This window comes from Halyomorpha halys, unplaced genomic scaffold (genome assembly GCF_000696795.3).
Source record: "Halyomorpha halys isolate HHAL.00 unplaced genomic scaffold, Hhal_1.1 Scaffold71.1, whole genome shotgun sequence".
In the NCBI taxonomy this organism is placed as follows: domain Eukaryota; kingdom Metazoa; phylum Arthropoda; class Insecta; order Hemiptera; family Pentatomidae; genus Halyomorpha; species Halyomorpha halys.
In genome coordinates, this window is record NW_027107476.1 from 1933146 (window position 1) to 1956440 (window position 23295).

The 23295-nt window shown below is 29.8% G+C and overlaps 1 protein-coding gene and 1 non-coding gene across 2 annotated transcripts in view; one reads left to right on the forward strand and one right to left on the reverse strand.

Annotated features, from left to right (window-relative positions):
- Nucleotides 1–23295, forward strand: part of LOC106692769 (glypican-6) — a 228241-nt gene that overhangs the window by 98576 nt on the left and 106370 nt on the right. The window lies entirely within an intron of this gene.
- Nucleotides 1745–1817, reverse strand: TRNAR-UCU (transfer RNA arginine (anticodon UCU)). The gene has a single exon. It is a non-coding gene; the product is annotated as a tRNA-Arg (tRNA).

Consider the following 23295-nt stretch of genomic DNA (forward strand, 5'->3'; position numbering starts at 1 on the left):
TTTGAAAGGAATTCTGGACCAAGTTGATCTCAGGTCGATTATTATCTTTAACATTTCAACGAGGCAGGCAAAAAATAATAAAAACAGGACGGTGTAGAATGCGATGCAATTTACATACGTGTTGCTCAGCATTGTTCTGTTAATTATGTGTCCTTATACCAAGTTTTATTTTATTTTTTTAACAGAATAGGCATTTGTGTAATGACGGTTAGGAACTTACCATTATGATGTACAAGTTCATACTAAGCCATCAAGCGTATGCTTATTATAAAATTTAAGACGAGCAGGCTCGAGTAAGAGTGTTATATTATTCCGTAGGATTTAGGGGGTGGAAGAATTTTAAAGTTTGAATCAAGAATAATATAACTGAAAACGAAGAGCATTATAACTATTCGTTCAACTAAAAAAGATCACCGGTTATAAATTAAAGAGCACAAAATTCTGCGCTGATTTTCTTATAAGTTATATTATGATAAGTATAAACAAGAGATTTAAAAAAAATAAATAAAATAAAACAATAAACTGTATCAACACTTAAATTTTATACTTTCACGACAGTGGTTATTACTAGTCTAATTCAAATTTTTACATCTGCTGTGAAATTAAGTGATTACAATTTATAGCTATCCAGTCTTCAGCATACGCAAAATCCTATTTTAACTGGGCTGATACTTCAATCCATGTGAGTTGGAATAACACCGAAACCGACATATTTTTTGGCAATAGTAATTTTCTCTGCTGTAGTATTGAGCTTAATTAAATAGCGCGACACCTCTATCAGGCAGTTTTGGATTCTTCATCAGTGACGTCGACACAACAACGCTGGGATCTCCTGGTGTCTTACTTAGTCCTCGATGAAGACGAGCTTGAATCGAAGGTTTCAAGTCAAGGATATTTTTTCATGAGTAACCATGGTGCATATTGTAAAGTTAAGGCACATTTTTACTTATTTATTTGTTTAATTGTTTTTATATCTATAGAGCTGATACAATCCCTATTACTAATTCCCCTTTAACGAAGCAGACAGTAGCATTTTCAATAAAAACAATTTACCACACAAAGTATGTATCTATTTTTATTTGAACTGCCTATTATTTGGTTGGGCATATTGATTTTAGTACACATCGTGGTGTGTCATATCACAACAATTAGATAAGTAGTTATTTTTGAACTATATAGGTTTTGTTAGTTTTAATCTAATAAATAAATGAAAAAAAAGGAAACCCAGTTTTTTTTATTATTTTACATCTTTAGTGTCATTCAAGTTGATTTTTTTTTATTAAAAGTAAAAGGTCAAATATTTTTTATTCTACATTTAACCTTTTTTTATAATTTATTTATTGTTATTAACTATATATATATATATATAAGTAATATATATATATAAGTAACTATACAAAAATATATATTTGCTGCTAGTAATAAAATGACATGATACAAACATGTGGAGAATCCCATTAATAGAACTCAAATAAATAACCTTAAAACATTTAATTTGCTTTATTTGCTTTTTTTTTAAATCATATTAAATCAATTATATACAGCAATTTCTCCTTAAGATAAATTCAAAATTTAAACGATAGTCTTAATAAACTTTTACGAAAATTTTCAATTTTATCAATATACAGATTAAATTAACCATTCGAACTACACGATATAATAAATGTAGTCATTTTCTCAAAATTTAAATATGGAATATTAATGAGTATTAATTTTTTGTTAACTAAATTCCAAAAAAACACACCATCCCTTGTGGGGATCGAACCCACGACCTTTGGATTAGAAGTCCAACGTGCTATCCACTACACCAAAGGGACATATGTTAATCAATTAATTGTAATTTACTTAGTTTTACATATTTTAGTAGGCAATTTATTATGATAACGGGTCTGATAATATATGTGTAATCTAAATGTGTAAATATGAGACTTTTATTATCAGCATGATAAGAAAATACCATGATAATTATTAGTGAAGCAATTTATTTTTTTCTTACAGTTATTTACATATTGCGTTTCTAAAGAGATGTCAATATTTCCTTATTGCATCGGATAAGGGTTCAGAATTATTTTCATGTTGGCGATATGAAAAGTGATATTAATAAATTTAAGTAATATTTTGTGGTACATAACATGACGTCGATTTTGATTAAGTAAGTATTGATAAATAATAATGGGGCATATCCATTTGAGGCGGCAGACTCCGGTTGCTTTACCAATGATTTGTTTTTTTCCTACAAATTTGATTGCATTAAAAATGTATATATTTTTTTAATGTTAAATTTGAATTTGATAACAATTTACTAATCAAAATCCTTACGAAAAGTATATTCTCAAGAAAAAAATTAACTATTTCATTATATAAATTCAAAAACTATCAATTTGTCAACAAGTTGGAAGTTGTTAATTAAAATAAAAAATGTTATCATATGTACCTATAATCACCAACCTAATATGTTTCCTTTAAAATTATAAATCAATATTCTACTGAATAAAGTCAAAAATAGTGAGTACACTCTTCGAAAATGTGTCTAATCGTAAGAATGGAAGAAGAAACATATTTTTATTTTTTATTTATTTTCAAAACCTCTTTATTTTCATTTAAATGCAAAATACAATAATATATAATATATAGGTATGTATGTACAAACTACAAATTATATCTTTGTTTGCCGTATAGGCATTTTATTAGGTTATTATTTATTATGTTTATCGTTTATTACTTTTAGTTTTAATATAAATACAATGAAGATGTATATGTATTCAATGTGAAGTAGTGAGTTGTCATAGCGTAGGTTGTTTTGTGCTCAATCCCAAATATAGTCAGAGTTGCTTAATCGTGGACTATTATATTGTTGACAAGCTTACAGATTTGTAATGCCCTAAATAATAAAATATAAAAACATTTCGAGGATTTATATAATCATTGTTGGTATACATCATATGTGTTATCGAGACCTTGTATAAACACCTACACAAACTGCCGCCAGACAGCTTGCCCCCGAGCGTTGAGCGACCTTTTAAAATCGCTGATTCGTTCCCACGTAGCACAGCTGTTTTTGTCTGAGAGTAATCCTATTGGACCTATTGTCCGGCTAACCCCTATAGGCTTTTAGTAATTTTATTTTAATCCGCCATTATAACTTCAATTCATAAAATTCAATTCGAGATTTTCGCAGTTCGGAATTCAGGCTTTTTAAACTTGAAATAAAGTAATCTATCTAGATATTTGTAATCTTTTATACTGCTGTAAAGTTAATGAATAAATTACCTATATACACATGAAGGAAAATTATATTGTAATGAAATAATATTTCATTAATTTTAATGTTATATTCTATCCAAAAATTTGGTACTTTTTCTATTTAAAAAATATATCTATGAATTCTGATCGGAAAAATTTGCATTGAACATTATAAAATTGTATTAATTTTTTTTATTTGATGTTTAATAATGTTAGTTTTTTTAAATTCATTTATTTAATTTATTTTATAGTTTTTTTTTTATTCATTTATTTAATTTATTTTAGTATGTATGAGATCATTCATCACTATTACCTATAGCCCACAACTGTGTGGCAGATTGTGATAACTGTCAATAATAAAAAGTAGTATTAAAAAAAAAAATAATAGAGGAATTAAAACAGTATAAAAGCAATAAATAATATTTTATATTAATCATCAGAAACTGTTGTCATAAAGGAGTTTACGTCCTCAATACCGTGAAGTACCTGTTATAATTCATAGATCTGCTCAACCTGATTTTGATCCACATTGTTTTTTGGAGAAAAAAAATAAAAAAGGCAAAGTAAAGATCAAATATTTCCAAGAAAAATAATGTATTTATTATTATGAATTTACAATGGAAAATCATTTACCAAAAATAATGTTGCCTAAATGAGTGAAAAAAGGGTGAGGATAATTTTTTCACAACTCGGATCCTGGAGTTTTATTTAATGAATTATTTTCCTTAAAGATTATTGTTTTATAACATATTTAATTTTTAAATAGCAGATATTCATGTGAACACATGGACTGAATCTATGTCCAGAAATCGACATTAACAGTGTGATAAAAACTTTAATACACGTTTACGCTCTAATAACTAAGCGAGGTTCTGAATAAAGAAATGGTTTAATTCTTAGAATATAATAAACTATTATTGTGCCAATATATTATTATCTTAATAATATTAAAATGTATATATCTCTCGACCTAACTTGTTCTCAACTGATTTTATTACCTACTACTCATATATTATTACTATTAATATGTACAATATTGGAATAACTCAATAGTACCAATTCATTAATTAACCATTGTTACGTTGTCATGAGCTAATAATGTTAATATGCACTGCATAAATAACAATGTTTATTTAAAAATAATTAGTGATTAATAACAATGTTCATTATTACTATTAACTGGTTTGAGTTAATTTTCGATGCAAAATGTTATTTATATTTATTGATATCAAACTAATTAGTGAGTAGTGATTTAGATGTACTTACGCAGTGTGCCATAAGGTCATAAGTTGAAATAGTCAAAACATTGAAATCCTATATACTTTTTTTTACTAATATTTTTTTTTCTTCACCCGACTTCACAAAATAGTACATTTCAATCTATAAACCATTACAAACTTAACTGAAAAAGTCGCTTACGGTACAACGGACTGCTTTTACGCTTTGTCTGTTTACATGTTCTAATAAACTTTCCTGTGGAGTTGGACATAGTTATGGTTTTGTGGAAGTCGGATTTTGTTAGTTTTGGAGAAGTAAGTGTGTTTAGAAATATTAATATACTATAACATTTCGAAGCCCCAGGGTAAATTATGTGAAACATAAAAAATACATAATTGTAATAATAATTTCATTTTTTTCGTATATTAATTTTTTTGAACGGCCTCTTGGCATAACAAAATAAAAATTTACTTATAAGAATGGACATATTAATATCATCATTAATTTTAAAAAATATATATTCTACATTTTTCCCTGTAATGTTATATTTCTATATTCTATTTTATATTTCTTACAGGTAGTGTTTAGATACTTTATTTATTTTTAGTTTACGCTTAGTCTAGATATAAATTAGGAAAATGTCACTGTTTTGCTTTACTAATGGCACATTTCAAAAATACAATTGTTTTTTATCTTATTTTGAATTAAACGTATTACATACTTTAAAAGTTTTTTTTAATCAGATGTGGCATTATTAAAGCAAACCAGCGATATAAATTTTCATCAATTACTCTTGTCGGATATCTTTATCTGGGATCTATTTTCACTATAAATTTAGAATCTATTAGAATGTTGTTCTGTTTTTGAATACTTGTTTTGGATTAAAATGATTTTATTTATTGCGCGTTCCCCTATAATAGGTTTGTCCTTTATTTCATGTTGAGATCGACTTGTTACTCATGGCCCTTTAAGGCGTGGGCAGAAAGGTTTGTAATCCGTTCAACTTATTTTATCAACTCCGCCATATCCTAAAATATGCTTTGGAAGGTTTCTACAAGGAGTAATGCTTAGACTTGTTCTCAATGTTCTAACGAGTCTATCGCATTTTCGTCCTACGGATTATGCCCAAGAGGACTATGAGTAATTTATGCGATGATAATTTATTATAAATTAATCATTTTATTTGTTTAGAATAATTATAATGTTTTTTCCTATTTAATTCTAAACCTGTCGTTTACAGAATTGTTAAAAAAAAAAAAGGTTAATGCTAATAATTAACTTCTTCCATTTAATTTATTACAAAACTAATATTTTTCTTTGTTTGTTTTAGGTACGTATTTGGACATATTTTATGGCTATTGGTGAGTCCTCTATTTATTTTTTAATGAAATCCAGAGATATAAAGTTAAAAAAATATCTTCCAATTACAAATTAGTTTTAAATTTGGGTCGTAATGAAAAAATCGTTATTTCTATTTTTAACTACAATATCTGATAGCATCGTCTCGGGAAAAAAACACAACAAAAATCAAGCAATTAAAATATACAATAAGAAGAATACTTCATAGTAATGATCTAAGAAAAAACGATGTTCTGATATTTTCTAATACGATTCATAAATCATATTTAAAAAAAAAAAATTGTATTACTACCCCAAGGATATCCTCCTAGTTTCAATATAAAAATGTAAAATAAATAAAGGTACAATTTTAAGGTCCCTCTCTCCCACCCCCCTCTCTCTCCCGCCCTCCCTCTCTTCCTCCCTCCGACGAGTTGTAGATAATTTCTTATAGCAACGTCCTGTTACCAAGTTGTGGAGTTGCAATTAATAAGTGGCGTTTAAATTTTATAAAATATATCCTGACAGAGCGCAGTTGTAAGTTGATATTGCCAGAACAGACTATTCTTTGTAAGCCGGGGCTCAGTGCAATTAATGTGATGAGCTCTTAGATTGCACTGCCTTCATGAACTAATTGAGGGGACAGCTTTCTAATCAATAATATCTCTTCAGCATTGGCTGTCCTAGTTTTTCTTAAGGAGGTTATTTTTAGCAGATAAAATTCCTCGTAAAATTAATCCCGTAATAAAAAGTACGTATGCAATTGTACTTATAAAAAAAGTTGTGGGTCTTAAATTATAAATATTTAAAATACAATAGCAAAACGTAGTAGGTACTGCAACATATTAACTACGAAATTTGGGAAATATGAATTATAAATAAGTTTTTATCTCTGATCTAAATATATAGCAAGAGTCAGTATTTGACCTGTAACTACATCCTATTTGAAATTTTTAAGTGACCCATATAAGTTCTGTGTAACAAAATATGTATTTGTAACAAAATACAGTTAGAAAAAAAGAAATATAATTATTTATCTATACTTTGAGAGAGTATAGATAATAAAATTAACATTTAAGCTTGTTTGGGATGTAGAAATCCTCTGCACTCTTGTCGACCTAAAAAATTCAAAAAAATTCAAGCACAATTATCTTTAGAGAGAGGAGTTAAATATGTAGTAAAGGAAGAAAAAAACATAAATGCTGTAATCCAGTGTATATTTGCTATTTTTTTTTTCTGACCTTTATTGAAAAATATATGTATAACAATATTAATATATACCATATTAATGTTATATTGCATAACAATATATAATATATATGAGTATATAAATATATAAATGCTATTTTAGTCACATTTCCTTTTATATATATGTTCTGATTTGTAATATTGAGAAAGTTGCATTAGCACCCAGTTTAGGAACCAGTGGTCTATACTACATCTGTATTTACTCGAGTAAACTATTCGTCTTCTGTTATATGTAGCTGGATACAAGATTAACTTACGTATCTAATAAATTTCAGGATGAAGGTTCAGAACTATAGATTTAACTAAACCTAGGCCCTCGAATCCGACATCCTTAATGCACATTACTATGTTACAAATCAGCTTATCTCTGAATGCATTAACAACCCATAAAGAACAGATTAGGTCGCTTAGCTCAATAGCCAGCCCATTAAATAACAAGTTCCTGTACATCTTTGTTAGCCCGGACATTTGTAGTTTAGAAAGAAGTAGATCTATATAAAATGCGGTTTAAAATAACACAGTGACTTCTGAGTCGCTTTTAACTATTTCGATACTAGATTTTCAGAATCTAAATAAGACTTTGTATTGTGTTATTTTTAAAATTTGTTTTCGTTGTTCTGTGATGTCAATACATCTTCATTATCATCTTGGACACCTCAGATATCTTCCTACTGATCTATCTTCAGCTATAACATTTCAATTTTCTTTTTTTTTTTTTGAAACTCCGAACCGAGCTCTACCTCCCACTTGTGGAGCAAAGAGCGGGAAGATTCCAGCACTTCTGTCAGCCGCCTCACTGATATTAAAAGCCATTAGAGGATGAGTGAGGTCGCTAGCCGCAGAGGCTCAGAGCTTGAGGGGAAAATCGGGTTCATTGCCAACACATAATTATTTAGAATATTTATCTAGGCCACTGCCGTTTCAACATACGGAGAGGATTGTAGGGATGGGCTAATGTTAGATAGGGACTGTGCTTAGGGATTAGGATGATGCGTTTCTCATGGAATGTGGTAAATTTGGATTTAATGAGGTCTAAAAAAAATGGGTTATTAAGGTCATGATGTAGGTTATTGTTGGTTACATAGCAAGGAGCATTGACTATTGTTCGAAGGCCTTTAGACTGAAAAGGTTGAACGCGTTTGATATAATAGTTTTTAGCTTTTCCACACCGTTCTAGTACATAAGTCCAAATAGGTATGATTATTGTTTTGTAAAGTTGTAATTTTTTGTTTATTAAAAGCTGTGATTTTCTACTTAGCAATCCATATAGTTTTCCAAATCGTCGATGAATTTCTTTTAAGTCTAATATGTAAATTAATCGTTAGTCTTCTGTCTAGGATAAATCCAAGATACCGGGGTGTGGCTGAGAAAGGAATTATTTTCATTAATTTAGCTTTATAGTGTATCTGCTTTTTACGTCGACACTTTTAGGTTGTTTTTCTCTTGTTACTTTCAAGAAATTCAATCTTGGTTCTGTAGATATCTGCTAATGGATTGCTTCGAACTGTGTAGGTAGTTCCAAGCAATATATTCTTATTTTCCCCGTCTGCTTTCTTATCATGCGGTGATGATGATGACATAAATGATATTTTAAGAAAGTTCAAAATATAATAAATTACAATTGCTTATTAACTCGATAAGTAAAAATGGACTCGATTATATAATTTTATTGTTAGTGTTATAAAATTGTTTTTAGAAAATGAAATCCATAATTAGTTTTGATAGTTTTTTTTATAATACGATCAAAAATTTAAATGATTTTTAAATTTTGTGATTCAATCATTTAGTAACCAGGGCAGGATTGTGCCACTATTATAAACCTTAAAGTTTCAAATATTAGGTGAACCAAAATTTCTTCTACTGGGTTTGTATGATATTTTGAAGTAACCACAGTAAAAACAGTAGTAATGATTGGGGTCCAGTTACATTTATATAAATTGAAATTAAGATGGTTTCACCAATCGAACTAAATGACTACATTTGTATTACATCAAAACATATGTGTCATTCATGTTTGTCAACAGTTTTGATTTTTTTTTTTAAATTCGACCAACTCACAATCGGTGAGAAACGTACTGGTTAAATATTATTGATCTGTAAAGGATTAATTGGAATTTTATTGTGTTTATTGAAATTTTATTTTACAAAATCTGTCTTATTTTAGGTACAATAAAGTCTCAGTGGTTGGATAAACATGAAAAAGTAACGCAATTCTTCCTAGTATCTTAAATCCAGTGTGATGGGAACCATTAAGCCATTTCCAACTCTATGGTATCTTAGCTCCAGAGAATTCCCTTGGCGTACGCTATTTTATTTACTACCTTCTTCCTTAGAATTGCCAGTCATTAGACTTTCTTGTCTGGCCCGGACATAAATATCATTTTGGCCCTCGAAGGCGTGAAACGAACTAGCGTCATCTCGACTAAGAGGAATGAATTGCGCCCACACGGGTCTTCCCACCAGCCGGCGAGTTACTGGAATTTAAAAGCGTAAATCCTTTGAACCCTGGTTACACGCTAAATTTAAATCACTATTTTCTTATTACAGCGTTATACTATTCTTCATTTGTTTCCTACGCTGTCATTATGTCGGATGGAATATTCATGAGGGATTCGGTGAAATGTTGTAGGAACAAAGCTGGGAATTCGATGGCATCATACTCTAATAATGTATCCCGTTAAAATATTTAAAATTTCGTTGATTAAGTTATGATTCCTCAAAAAGCGAAAATAAATTGATGTTATACGATTTAAACAATCGCTTTATTTTGAAATATGGCATTTAGCAAAGAACTAGTTCTTGTGAAAAACTTGTAAAATAACATCACACATATGTAGTTCATCAGGTTATCGATTGAGTAAGAATATTAATGGAATTGAATTAATGAATTTATTTAATAATTATGAGGTATTATTTATTCAGATTTGAACAATAGATATGAACCCGTTATTACATGTATAAATATTCTTAAATTGCTAGGTATAGAAGAAATGAAATAGTTCGAAATTTGTTGAATATTGAAGATATGTTAATTTCTTATTTATTTTCAACCTAGTAACATACTTTTTAAAACATTCACTTGAATTATTTTAATTATTTATTGTTCATCTGTAATTGAAGGGGTAAGTGGATGAATGGACTATTTAACGTTTTTGAATCTTTAATGTAGATAAGGAGAGTAGATGCCTAGCTCTAGCTGAAACATCTTGATGTACAAGGGGTATGTACGCTTCAAAACAGCTCCAACAATAAAAAATTAAGCATTATTTTCTTGAAATTTACTATTTATAACATAGCCCCTTCATCCACTAACCCCTTTAATTAACGCTTATAATCTCTGATAATAATAACCATAAACACCGGAGTTGAAGAATGAATTGGATTTTATGACAATTCATAATCTTAGTTATAGCTTCTCAACATAACGACCTATTTCAACGATTAATCAAACGTTTGTTGAAAGTAAAATGGAACGAATGAAATTAAATACTAAAATTAATTTGAAAAAAAAAATCCGTTTTACAAAATTTAAAGTTTTCGGTTTTTGTATAAATTAGCGTTTTCCACAAAAATCGCTATTTAAAAAAAAATTACATTTTTATCAAGGTTCATATTTTAATAGCTCATTTTTTAAGTTTTATATTTGCAATAAAGACATTTTGGTATCAGGATCAGAACTAGATGTATAAAATGAAATGTCCTTTGCACATGCCAACTTCCTTTTTTTTTTGCCGAGGCTCCTTCAGCGCGCTTGGTCGTAGACGCAATATCGGGTCCTGATATTGTATCATTGAAAATCATCTCTTCAAAATCTAGGCGATGCATGTATGATCCTCTCTATTTAAGATAAAATTAATAATTGTCTTTTAGCTTTAGTTAAGTAGGAATTAACATGGCCATCCTCTATTCAAATACCTCGTAGGTTTATTGAGAATAGTTAGGGATAGCGAAATAGTGGGTTTGTGGAATTAAATGATAGTTGTCAATTTAGAGTCTATTCTTGAACATAAGGATTTTGAGATCTTTATGAATATTTTTATCGTAGACATAAAAAAAAATTTTGTTACATATTATTAGTTTGGAGAAATAGTAAAGTAAATGTTGACGTGGAATTAACTCGCAGGTTCTTGTTCCAATTTTTCGTGTTACCACATAAATCTTAAACAAATAATCATTATTTAATGTTGAATCCACATTATTAGCTTGCTTGTGTTTAGGTTCCATTAAGGACCGAGAATTAGGAAAGAGATCAGACGGATAAGGCAGAAATAAGAATAGCGGATTGTCAAAAAGACAGTAGGTCGTGAGCTGAACTATTACAGTTTAGAAAAAGCTGCTATTACCAACCCCCTATTAGGGCCTGCTCTTTTCGGCAACAGCTATCATCATTATTTTATTCTCCACCGAGGATTCCCAGGCGGTCTGTGGCAGTTGTCAATGAAGACGGATAATGGCCAACTAGACAATAAGGGAGAAATAGTAGCAATAGAAATAATGGCAAGGTTTCATGGGATTAATAATTTCATTTTATATTATTGATAATGCCTTAATTATTTATTAACAGAGAATACAGTATTTTAGAGACGCGTATTTCTTGTCTTTCGGTCAACAAATGCCCCTTCAGGTTCTGCTTTCATCGTTAGCACCAACAGTCAGGTCTGACGATGGAGATAAAGTCTCTGGAAATGCTCCGTAATCTACTTTGCACTTCTTCAAAATCATTAACAAATTTTTTAAACTTTTTTTTTTCCATTTTAACTAAGACTTATAGCGTGGAACAAGATACACCCCCATAACAAGACACTTCTAGGTCAAGGTAGAAGAAGAAAGGCCCGAAGACATATGACCAAGAGGAAACATAAGAAGGCGACTGCAGTCAACTATGGAACGGGGGCAGAGCCCAAAAGAAATTCATCAGAAGGAAATGTCCGGTGGACAGTGTCTTGTAAGAAAAAAACTTACTAGAAGAAAGGTTTCTAAGTGAAGTTCCGGACAGGTTGTGGTCAAGGAGCCGTGTAATTACCATCCCTTGAACTTCATTAGTTGACACATGGATACGGACTTGTTACTTAAGTATTACTTAATTGGCGGTTGCTAAGTGAGATTTAAGATTGAGTTCCAGGGTGGCAGTGATACTGAAAGCTATCACACTTACTCTGATTGTATAACCTAACATTTGCTCTACTACTATCAGGATTTACTTGACAGTTGTTGTACTATTAACTGTCTGCGCATACTTAACAAACTTACATCACTATCATCGAAACCTCCTCTGAGTAATGGAATTAGTTCTGAGGTCCGATAGCATTTCATATTAATGTATACATGAAAATTTTAAATCTGGACTTGAAATAATTACGCCGCTTGTGTTATTTTATGCTTTTTTGAGCTAAATTTTTCCTTTAGTGTAAGAAAAATATTTTTGTTTGGGGCCTCACTTCACTCATAAAAAGGGATTTGGTAACACTTTCTTGTAATTCAAGCTCTCTTCATTCTTCAAACCTATTAAACCTAGCTGATGTTAATCTCAGGCCAGTGTTTCCTAAACTTTCGACACCTGTGTACCAATTCTGATATTTTGGTTACATTAAGTGCCCACTATAAAAAAAAGTTGCACCTCTGGAACAATGTTTAAATATTTCCTCCTGGAAGAATGTTTAGGAATTTAAATTATTTGGCAACGGTGACCCATTTAACGGACTCGACTTAATTTTCGTCACAGAAAGATAAATTTAGCTCTCTCAACGGAGACATAAAATAAAATAAAATTGGAAATTTTAATTTTTTCATGTTCAATAGTTTAATTTCTAAATATAAATATGTACTTACCATAAAATATGTATGTATCTTTCAACAAAATTATTTAAAACAACACATACAGATCACTAACATGTAATGCAGTTAATTATTTTTTCATTTTTATAATCGGAAAAAGTAAACTGTGTATTATGGCAGGCCTCATACAAAGTCTAGTATCTTACCTCAGAAAAAACTGTTGTAGACGTTAAATTTGCAAATAATTTTGTTTAAAAAAAAATAAATAAATAAATATAGGTAGTTTAAGTGCCTTTGGGCAAACGCATGTTTTGTATGTTTTTAAACAATATATAAAAATACTTTCTTTATTTTTGGTTGATTTTTCGGAATATTTATTCCTTTTCATTAAAAAATTCAATTTTATTTTTATTTTTTCATTGGTCGTTTCTGCTGTGTTGTGGACAAGGATTTCTTGAAATCGGATTCAATCTGTATAAATCATTAAATATATATGTGCAATTTAGGATTAATTAAATTAGTCAGAGTTGATAGGCACTTAATTTTGCGCCTGTTTAGTTTCATTCTTTTTTAATTAATGAAAATATTTTTTTTTCTAAATTCATAAAGGTGCCTTTTTCATACCTATAATAATACATGTGTTTTATTATTACAGAAATAATATATTGGTTCTGTTATTCCTCTTGGCTTCAGTAAATCAAAAATGATCTTTTAAAATGATGCATATATAATATGTAAATATTTAATGTATAATTTTCAAATGAATTTTAACTCTATATCAGAAAAATGTATAAAGAAGTTTCTTTTTATTCTCATCTCCTCAAATTGCTTTGTTGCTATATGTTGACAAGTGAGATAAGTTAAATTTTTACAATTTTATGTTTAGATAGCATCAGTCCGGCTTAAGTGGGAGATAAGCTACAAGACATTTCAGAGAGTGGAATCTTAACGCCAATCTTTATTAACTACAATAATGCTGATATATACAAGGTCGCTATATAAATCGGGCTTCGACACGGCAGCAAGTGGACGACTCAGATCCATCCACTACGCAATCCGACCGCCACGCCTACTCAATCTGAGGAATGTTCGTTAAATTAGCTTTAAAAACGAAAGCTCTACTCTCCGAACAAAATAAAAAATAAGATAGTGCATAGGAATGGGACTGTTAAACCGAGGAGTTGTAAGACCACTTCATCTGTTTCGCCATTTCGAAAAAAAAGAAAAAAAAAAGTGTAAAATGCGGTTCCCATTGGAGACGGCCGGAATGAAAAGAATCCATTAGCATTGCATTAACCATCCCTGAGAGCAAACAGAGCTGCGATGGGAGCTGCCTTGTCCATGTGAATCCGGCCCTCGTCGGCGGCCGCCATGTTCAACTCGAAATTAGTTTTCCCACTTGGTAGGCAAGGATAATAAAAGAAAAAAAACAGTTCTTTATGGTGTGGAATAAAACAGATATTTCCGAGAAAAGCGGTTGAAGACAAAAAAGGTCTCGTTACGTGGATTGTTTGTTGAGTGGGTTCGATAAAATTCAATGGCTGGAAGGTTCTTTGAAATCTTTTCTGTTCCTTTTAGCATTATGAAACAGAGAAATAGAAGTAGGAATTGAGGCAACTATGTTGGTCTCTAAATTATCCAATCCACCCTCTTGTAAGACAGTGTTTCTCAATATTTAGTTCCCTGACACTTCTTACGGTGCCACATTACTTGTAAAACGCAGGTCAACTACAGTACTTCGTGGTTACTATACTTTTTCCATATAATTAAATGAGAATAATTGTATATACTACATGTCAACTGTTGGCGAAGTCCAAAAACCATAAAATGGAGAACTATGATTAAAACTTTTACAAAACTAAATTACATAACTTTCCTTGTTTTGTTTCCTTCAACTTTTGGTTTGTTTACTATGCATAACGAGGTGTTCGACCAGAATTGGCATGGGCTTCTCATACCCTCAAACATACGTCATTGTTGTTCTCGTCTCTTATGACGTTTGTTGCAGCCTATTTGCAAGATTTTGAAATGAACTTTCGCCATTTCTACACCTAAGAGAGGATAAGTTCTAGTGGCATTTTATTGCCTCAACTCGAAAATGTTTTGTAGTTTCTTTACAACTAATTCTAAACAGGCGACATACTTCTAACAGTCAGTTTCTGACCTACCCGACTTTTGTAATTATTTGACCCAATTTTATTTACTATTTATTTAAGTTGGCAAAGAGACCTACTGCTAATTTAAATACAATTAAAACAGTATTATTCACGGGCTTATATTATTCATATACTTTTTCACGGGCTCTTGAAATATAATTAGTTATTATTATGCTCCCATTCTAGGGTGGGACATCGCCTGTTTTGACTTTTAAACCTTCCAGAACTTGGTTATTTTTAGGAATTCAAATTTTCTAAGAATATTAAATTTGAAATACTGTGTAACTATAAAACGGATTTTGACCTGAATAATTGGGCCTTTTTAAGTAGATGTCCGCTAACGAGGGGTTAATAAAAAATAACACAATAATGAAATAAGAGGAATTCCGTAATAGAGGGGTTCAAATGTGTTAAATATGTTCTTGGTTGGCACCTAAATAATTTTTTTCGTCATGAAGAGTTTCTGTTATAGAGGGGTGTCTGTTAAAAGAAGATTAATAATAATAATATTCTTTATTTATTCTGGGATTGATCCCTTTAGAATAATATACAGGCGTCAAAATTAGGCTTTAGAACCTTTGAGTAAAATACAAAGTAACACTGAAATTATAAAACGTCATAAAATATAATAAAATAATGAATTTGAAAAGAGAAAAATGAACAACAATAATATACAAAATAAGAATAGAACAAATATAATGAAACATAAGATGACTAACCCTTATCATAATAAATATAAAGGAAAAAAAAAAATGAAAATTCAAATATAATTAAACTAAAAATAATAAATGAAAATAATGAAACTAACTGTTATATAAAATCTAAAAACAAAAAATTGAAAATCTACTAATTTCTGGTATTTATTAAAATATGAATACAAATTTTTGCACAGTGATTTAATTGTGGTTATTTAATATTATTATTTGTTCTTAGTGTGTTTAGAACTATTAGTATAATCTTCTTGTTAATTGAATATTATCCTATTATGAATAGTAAATACAGGCTTATTCAAACCTTGACACTCATAATTCTTCCTTTAAATGAGACGTACTCCGTGTCGCCTGTCACCGTGATGGCTGTATTAGTCCTAAGAACGAGAAAATAATTGAGAAATAAACATTCATTGGGGTTTATTTGATGTGGAGTCAGTGGGGAGCCGAAATGGGCCGTTAGGGATGATTCATTCCACCACTGACATTTGCCACCTGCCACTTGGGCCGATACTCCATTCCCAACGTAGTGTTGCATGTGAGGCCGAGCCATATCTTGCAGTTTAATTATAAATCTCTTCTCATCAATTTCTGACTGTAGACATGATTAAGTTCAACTTGAAGAGTCACGAAACAGTCCTACAACTCCACATAAATTACTTTACAATAGCAATCTTAAATTAGGAATCGATCTCAGTCGTCCTTATGGTTATGGAATTGTGTTGATTTCTTGTTACTATGCAATAATTAATTTACATTCTTTAATTAAATGGTCTGTTTTATTTTTTTTTCTAGGGTGGTGGATGATTAATTATTTCTTCAGTTTTATGCTTATTATTTTTTTTTTCATATGTTAAATTAAATAGGGAATATTCCTTACATAATTAATATTCCTTTTATTTGATTAATTATGTTGTTTTAGTAAGATAAATAAATAAATCCAATTTTTGCAGTTTTTTCATTGGTGTTCAAATTAACTATTTTTTATTTAATCGGTCTCTTAATAAATGGATTTTAATGGAGAAGTCCCATCTTAATATTTGTCATTGATTGTAATTGGGTTCTTAAATTATTATTATTAATAGCTTGTTTTTATGCAATATACTGCTAAATATTTGCTAACTAATCAGCTAATTGATTTCTTCTATTCATTCCTTCTTTATAATCAATTAAAATTAAATATAGGAAAAACATTTTAATGGTGAAGCATTGATTAGGTATTTTAAGGCAAGAAGAGGAGTCTAATGCCAACTACAGGGAACTGACAGGGGCTGTTCTCCGTGCCCTGGTTGGGAATGAATAGAAGTCGGACAGCCATAGGTTTCTCACGCCCCCAACCCGGAGCGAGGATGGAGATGTCCGAAGATTTACATTTCTAATCAAATGGAAAGTCCCTGTTTTGAAAATAAAACAAAAGGGATAAGAGCAATACGGTATAGGGAAAGAAAGAAAAAATTATCAGCTGAGAGGTCTCAGCCGGAATGAAAAAATTTAATAAAAAGATAATATCTTTTAGGGCTTTAGGAGCTGTTCTTTGTTTTTTTCACGGGTCTAAATACAAAGCATCTGGTTTCAGCAACATGATGAAGATGTCTCACTTTCCTCTTGTCTTATTTATTTTATTTTTTAGAAGAGGTTTATGTGCTTTTATGACTCCTTATATGTTTTTTCTTCACGGATGTCTCGTGTTTTGACTGGACTATTCTCGCTCTATATTCTTATTCTACATTACCAACAATTAAGGAAATCCGCAACCAGTCACCACGTTTATTCTTAACATTTTTTCTTGCTTATTATTTATTTATTTTATAATAAATCTTCTGGGTTCATTCAAATCAGCTGTAGTTAGTGGTAAGAGAAAGGGCGAGTATAGAACCAATGTGCATTTTCTAATATAATGAATGCTTTTAAAAATAATTTTTTTCCATAGTTCTTTTTTTTATTTATGTATCTTGGACATAAGGCTTTCAAGATAGGAGAGATAATGAGGTTTCACTATTTCAGATTTTTAATGAAACTTAATTTTAATTTCCATGGCTGTTGTGTATTTTCTGAAAATATTTTATATTTAATAAACTATTCTAAACCCAGATAATACAGAAATGTCAACATGGCAACTTGGAATCCCGAAAATTAAATTAAATTAATATTTATTAATTAAATTTAGAATATTAATAACTAGGTAATACGCTGATTGCTTGGTTACTTATTTATAGTTATTTGAGAGACTTGATGCTATGTATCATAATATGTATACACATTTTTAGTTATTAAAAAAAAAAAACATATCTAAAATTAACTTATTATCGCAAAATCGTAATTGTTATAATTTTAGATATGTTATTTTTTTTTAATAACTAAAAATGTAACATTTCTGATACATTTAAGAGAATTATAAGGAATCCTGCCTTTGTCTTCATATAATCTCACATCGAGCTGAGCTATGAATTATTCAAAACTCGCTACGGTACTGAAATGCCGCAACACGCGTTGATTACTTTCTGTAAGAAGTATGAGAATCATAAATTTTAAAAAAGTAAAGGTTATAAACGGTTTACTTTCGGTAAAGATGCTGTTTATACCTTCAAATTGAAATATTTTATAAGGTTGAAAAATTGTATTAACAATAAATTAAGTTGGGCTGTGGGCATAAACAAATGGATCATGACAAAGCTAATTTTCGACGGAAATATACGTTTCTAAGTCCTCCGAGTTGGATTAACCAAATATCAAATATCGCAAAATGGACTTTGGGTGAGGACAGCCGAGCTCAAAGATGAAAAACCGTACGATTTTGAAATGACAGATTTAAGGTGGTATATGCCGGGAGTATAACAGTAACTTTTTCAATAAAATAGAATCGATTTTTTTTTTCGATTTTCTCAAAAATGGCTCGATTTTGATTAAACTAATTATGAAGATTATTTGGTCTTTAATATAAACTGCGTCCTAATTGAAATAGTTTGATAGGACGTAAATACCGAATTTCCAAAATGGCTTTCTCCTAAGTGCTATTAATTTTATTTGTTTGAAATAATTAACCATTACACATTTTTACTAGTAATGAAAAATGTATGCATACTAACTATGAAGATAATTAGTAATTAACTTAAGGGGATATGAGGAATTATATTTTTTCCAGGTTGAAAAAACCACTTATAGAAATAATAATAGTGATCTAGAGAGAGGTATTACACACCGTTAAAAAGCTAAATATTTTAATAAAAATAATATTTAAAATATTTTATTTGCTTAATATTTAACATAGAAAGTTGTAGAAGTAGTGGAAATTGAAAAATAAGCTTAAATAGAAGGTGTGTGTGTTGTTTTAACATAATTTCTAACAGGCGGATACAAATACAGTTTCGCAACTTAATAACGTTAGCTTGTCACCATAGTTATTTGATGATAACATTTTTAATTTAACTTAGCTTATAATATATGCATGAACTTTTTTTTTTTAATATAAGGCTATCTATCCACAGCGGTGATGTTTGCCTAGGCATATTGACTGACCTCTAGGGAACATTCATAATCATCCATCGTATCCATACTAGATGGAGAAAACTACGTTTTAGAAAACATTTGTTCTGCCCAACTTCATTGGGTTGCCTTTTAGAATAGTAAGAGCATATATTTTTGTTTAAATGTCGCATTATAAAAATTTCTACATTGTGTACAAGAATTATACATGATTTATTTTATTCCTTTGTATTATTTATTATTATTCTCTTGCATATTTTTTTCCAGTTTCTTATCGTTCTTTAAGTATGTTTAATTTTTCAATTCCACAAAATTTTTTTTTTTATTTTCCCTTCACTCACCCAAATAAATTAAAGTAAAAGTATAACAGGATATACATAAATAGCCATTTTAAATATAGTAAAAAAAATATATAAACATACGTAAAACCCAATATTGTCTTCCTCATTTACAATATATATTAATATAAAAAAAAAACATGCATATAAAAATTAAAATAGAGTAAGAAAAAGTAATAAATAAATATATTAAGTTTACATAAAAAGTAATAAATATGAAATTGCATAGATATATTTAAAATAATGAGAAATATATGCATGCTCTCCAAGACATCACCTCCATTCTCAGCTACCATGCATGAGATGGTGGATGATTCACAGGGAGTCCAAAATTATCCCTTATGCCATTTTTGCCTCGTCCTTGATATCAACTCAGAGTTCCTCCAAGAAGCTCCTTGTAGTTCCACGAGCTCCAAACCAGAGGCCTCTCACGTAGAAGTAAGTCTCTCTTCCCGAAGCTCTCGCGGGAATTTTTCCTTAAGGAAAGGGATACAACATGATTCAATATCGTAATATAAAATAGTAAATTTTTAGAAACATACAAAAATAAAATAAAATTGAGAGAGAAAAGAAAAAAAATATATAAATATACATATTTTTTTTACTCGATACTGGTGAGTGACAGTAATTGATATGACAAATTTCAGTTCACTAGATTATAAAATAAAAAGGTACTTTACTAGAAACTGTTGTAATTGGAGTTGGTCTATTTTTCAACTGAAAGCCTCATTTGAAACATTAGTAACGGAAAGTAATGCTGCAAAGAATAATAAAAAAAAATGAAACGCGCCATGATTATAATAAATATAAGATAATTAATTGTTTTTTAATTATTTATTTAGTGTAATTTACAGTTGTACAAAATAATACAATAGGTAAATATGTAGTATGTTTCCTATACACTTGAAAATTTTGGGAAGGAACCACCCATTGGTGGTACTTCAAACAAAAATTTAAACTAGAAGGTCCCGTGGCCATCTTCTTTTCAGACGCCTCGGAGGATTATCAGGGATTATTAAGGATGAAAGATTAAGAATTAATGGGTTAGGATGGTTAAGGAGTTTGGAATGAGAAGACGCATATCTGTTTTGGGTCAAATCTGCAACGAATGGGATGTTAAGGTCTTTGTGAATGAGTTTATTTGTTACGTAATAAGGAGGATCAAGGATTTTATGTAGGATTTTGAATTGTAACGATTGGATGCGGGAAGAATTTGATGGTTTGGTGGAGCCCCAGAGCTCAATTCCATGTGTCCCAATTGGTCTGATTAGATAATTAATTTAAAATTCAAAGTGGGATGGTAAGTACTAGTTGTGTTATTCGCGCACCGCCCAAGATTATGTTGTTTTCTTGTAATTTTCATTTTTTATATTATTTTCTCTTAAGGCATATTAAATTAAAATGATATTTATTTTGTTGTACAATCGATTATAATCTGTTAATACTTAGCATAATTTGTTTTGTTTTATTTATAAGAAAGGGCTTTTCATCACTCTCTTTCTCTCTCTTCACAAAATTGAAATGCAAAAGTAGTAGTATGCAATCATTAGTTTTTTTTTTAACATTTGGAACATTTGTACTTATCCGAATTCCCCTTGTTCCATTTTCCATTGCCCGTGTGATGTAATGGATTCTGAATTCATTAGGCACGGGGCCAAGAGTGGTCCGTTGGAAATGAGATGAGGGAATTTCCCTCCAACCTTTTTGTTTTCCCTTATTTATTTATCTTGTGCAGGCAGGAGAGGTTTTTATTGGATCCAAAGTTTCCCTCCAATCGGACTATTTCCCAAGAGTGGAGGAACTTGGACCGAACTCCGCGTGATTGGACGAGTCTATAAAACTTAAATTAAGGTATAATACTCCTCAACAATACATCCTTCTGGATTAAAATCATTTGTATAAGTAATACTTTTGGTCTTTCTACTTTTTTGATACATCTAATACCTTTCACTGTAGAAGGGGAAAGAATTGAACGATGGAATTTAAAGTATAATTTATCGTTGGAATCTAATTAATACGTTTACTTTAATAGCATAAATCAGGTCGTGTATACAATTAAACCGTATTACAGAAAAAGAAAGAAAAATTTTTTATTCTATTCTAAATTTTTCAACTTGTTTTCTTATGAAATTAGTAATTTTGGTTATGAACTCATCCATTAAACTCCCCTTTTCTGTTTATTTTAGCCTGTAAAACATAAATAAATTAATTAAAATTTCTACTTTTTGAATTAACCATCTGACATTCTTATATAATCAAATTAAAACGTGTTTAGTATTCGGTAGTTTAGGAATCCATTGTAGTCAGAATAAACCCTCCTATGTCGAATTCGAACCTACATACCTTTTGACTCGAGGATATTGAATTGCCTCATTCCTATTAATAATTTATTTAATAATTGGCATAATCATTTCATTTTTATAAACTAATTCTATAGTTATTTAAAAAGACGTTTTAGACGTTGTTAAAATTTAATCATCTAATTAGAGCTATCATATTTTAGAAGTAATTATGATAATATGGAATAATAATTAATTAGGATTAAAAATAGATCAATTGATAATAACTGATTCGTTGTAGAATTCGAAAAATCTAGTTGCATAACAATAATTATCTAAAATTAAAAATATTTTATATATAATCTTTTCAATTTCTTGAGACTAGTATTTATTTTTTAAATAAATCAATTTAAGTCAAATTAAGTCTCAACACTCTTTATTATATCATCCATATTCCGACGTTTCGGCCAATTCGGCCATCCTCGAGTTCAATCTTAAATATAAATTTATGTAAACGTTTTGCTGGCTATTCTGCTCAGGTCACGAATTACTAGCCAAATTACTCTATTTTGTCACAATTTAATTAATTTTAAAAATTTTTAATTTTAGATCAACTTAACACTATCAACTATCATATAAACTTTATATATAATATAAAAAGTTTATATGATATTTAACTCTTTTAACTTACATACCTACACTTACCTTTTTCAATTTAGGCTTTTTTTATTTAAAAACCCATAACGTTTTTATTTAATGAATTTTTAGATTGTCTGTTTATTAATTAGTACGAAAATGACATGTATGAAAAGTGTGTGTAATAAGGTGTGCACTCGTAGTTTGAAATGTAGTCTACTGTGCAGTGTAGTGTAGTTTACTGTGTTGCTTGTTGGTCTTACAAGAGGAGATAGGGATTGTCAGGTTTTGACCCTAGACGCAGGACATAATAAGTTTATTATTGCTTTTTAATTTTTATCTAATATCTTAGTAAATATTTTTTTTTTTTTTAAATAATTTATTTATTGATATTTACAACTGTATACATATATACACATCAAGTAATCAATTAATTTTGCTGTAAGTGATATTATGACATGATAAAAACATGTGAAGAATCTACCCATTGATAAAACTCCAAAAACATTTCTAAAGGAGAAGATCTCGAGGCCATTTTCTTTTCAGACGTCTAGGAGGATTATTAGGTAGTGAAGGAGAAGCCAGGTTAGAAACGAGTTGGTTTAGGTGGTTGGGAAGTTTATTATGGAAGGATTGGTATCTGGTTCTGGCCAAATCGGCAACATAGGGGACATTGAGGTCCTGATGGATAATTTGATTTGTGACCAAGTAAGGAGCATTGAGGATTTTACGAAGGATTTTGGACTGTAAGGATTGGATTCGAGAGGAATTAGATGGTTTAGTGGAGCCCCATATATCAACTCCGTATGTCTAAATAGGCCTTATAATAGTCATGTAGATCAGTCTTTTGTAATGGATTGGAAGTTTGGAC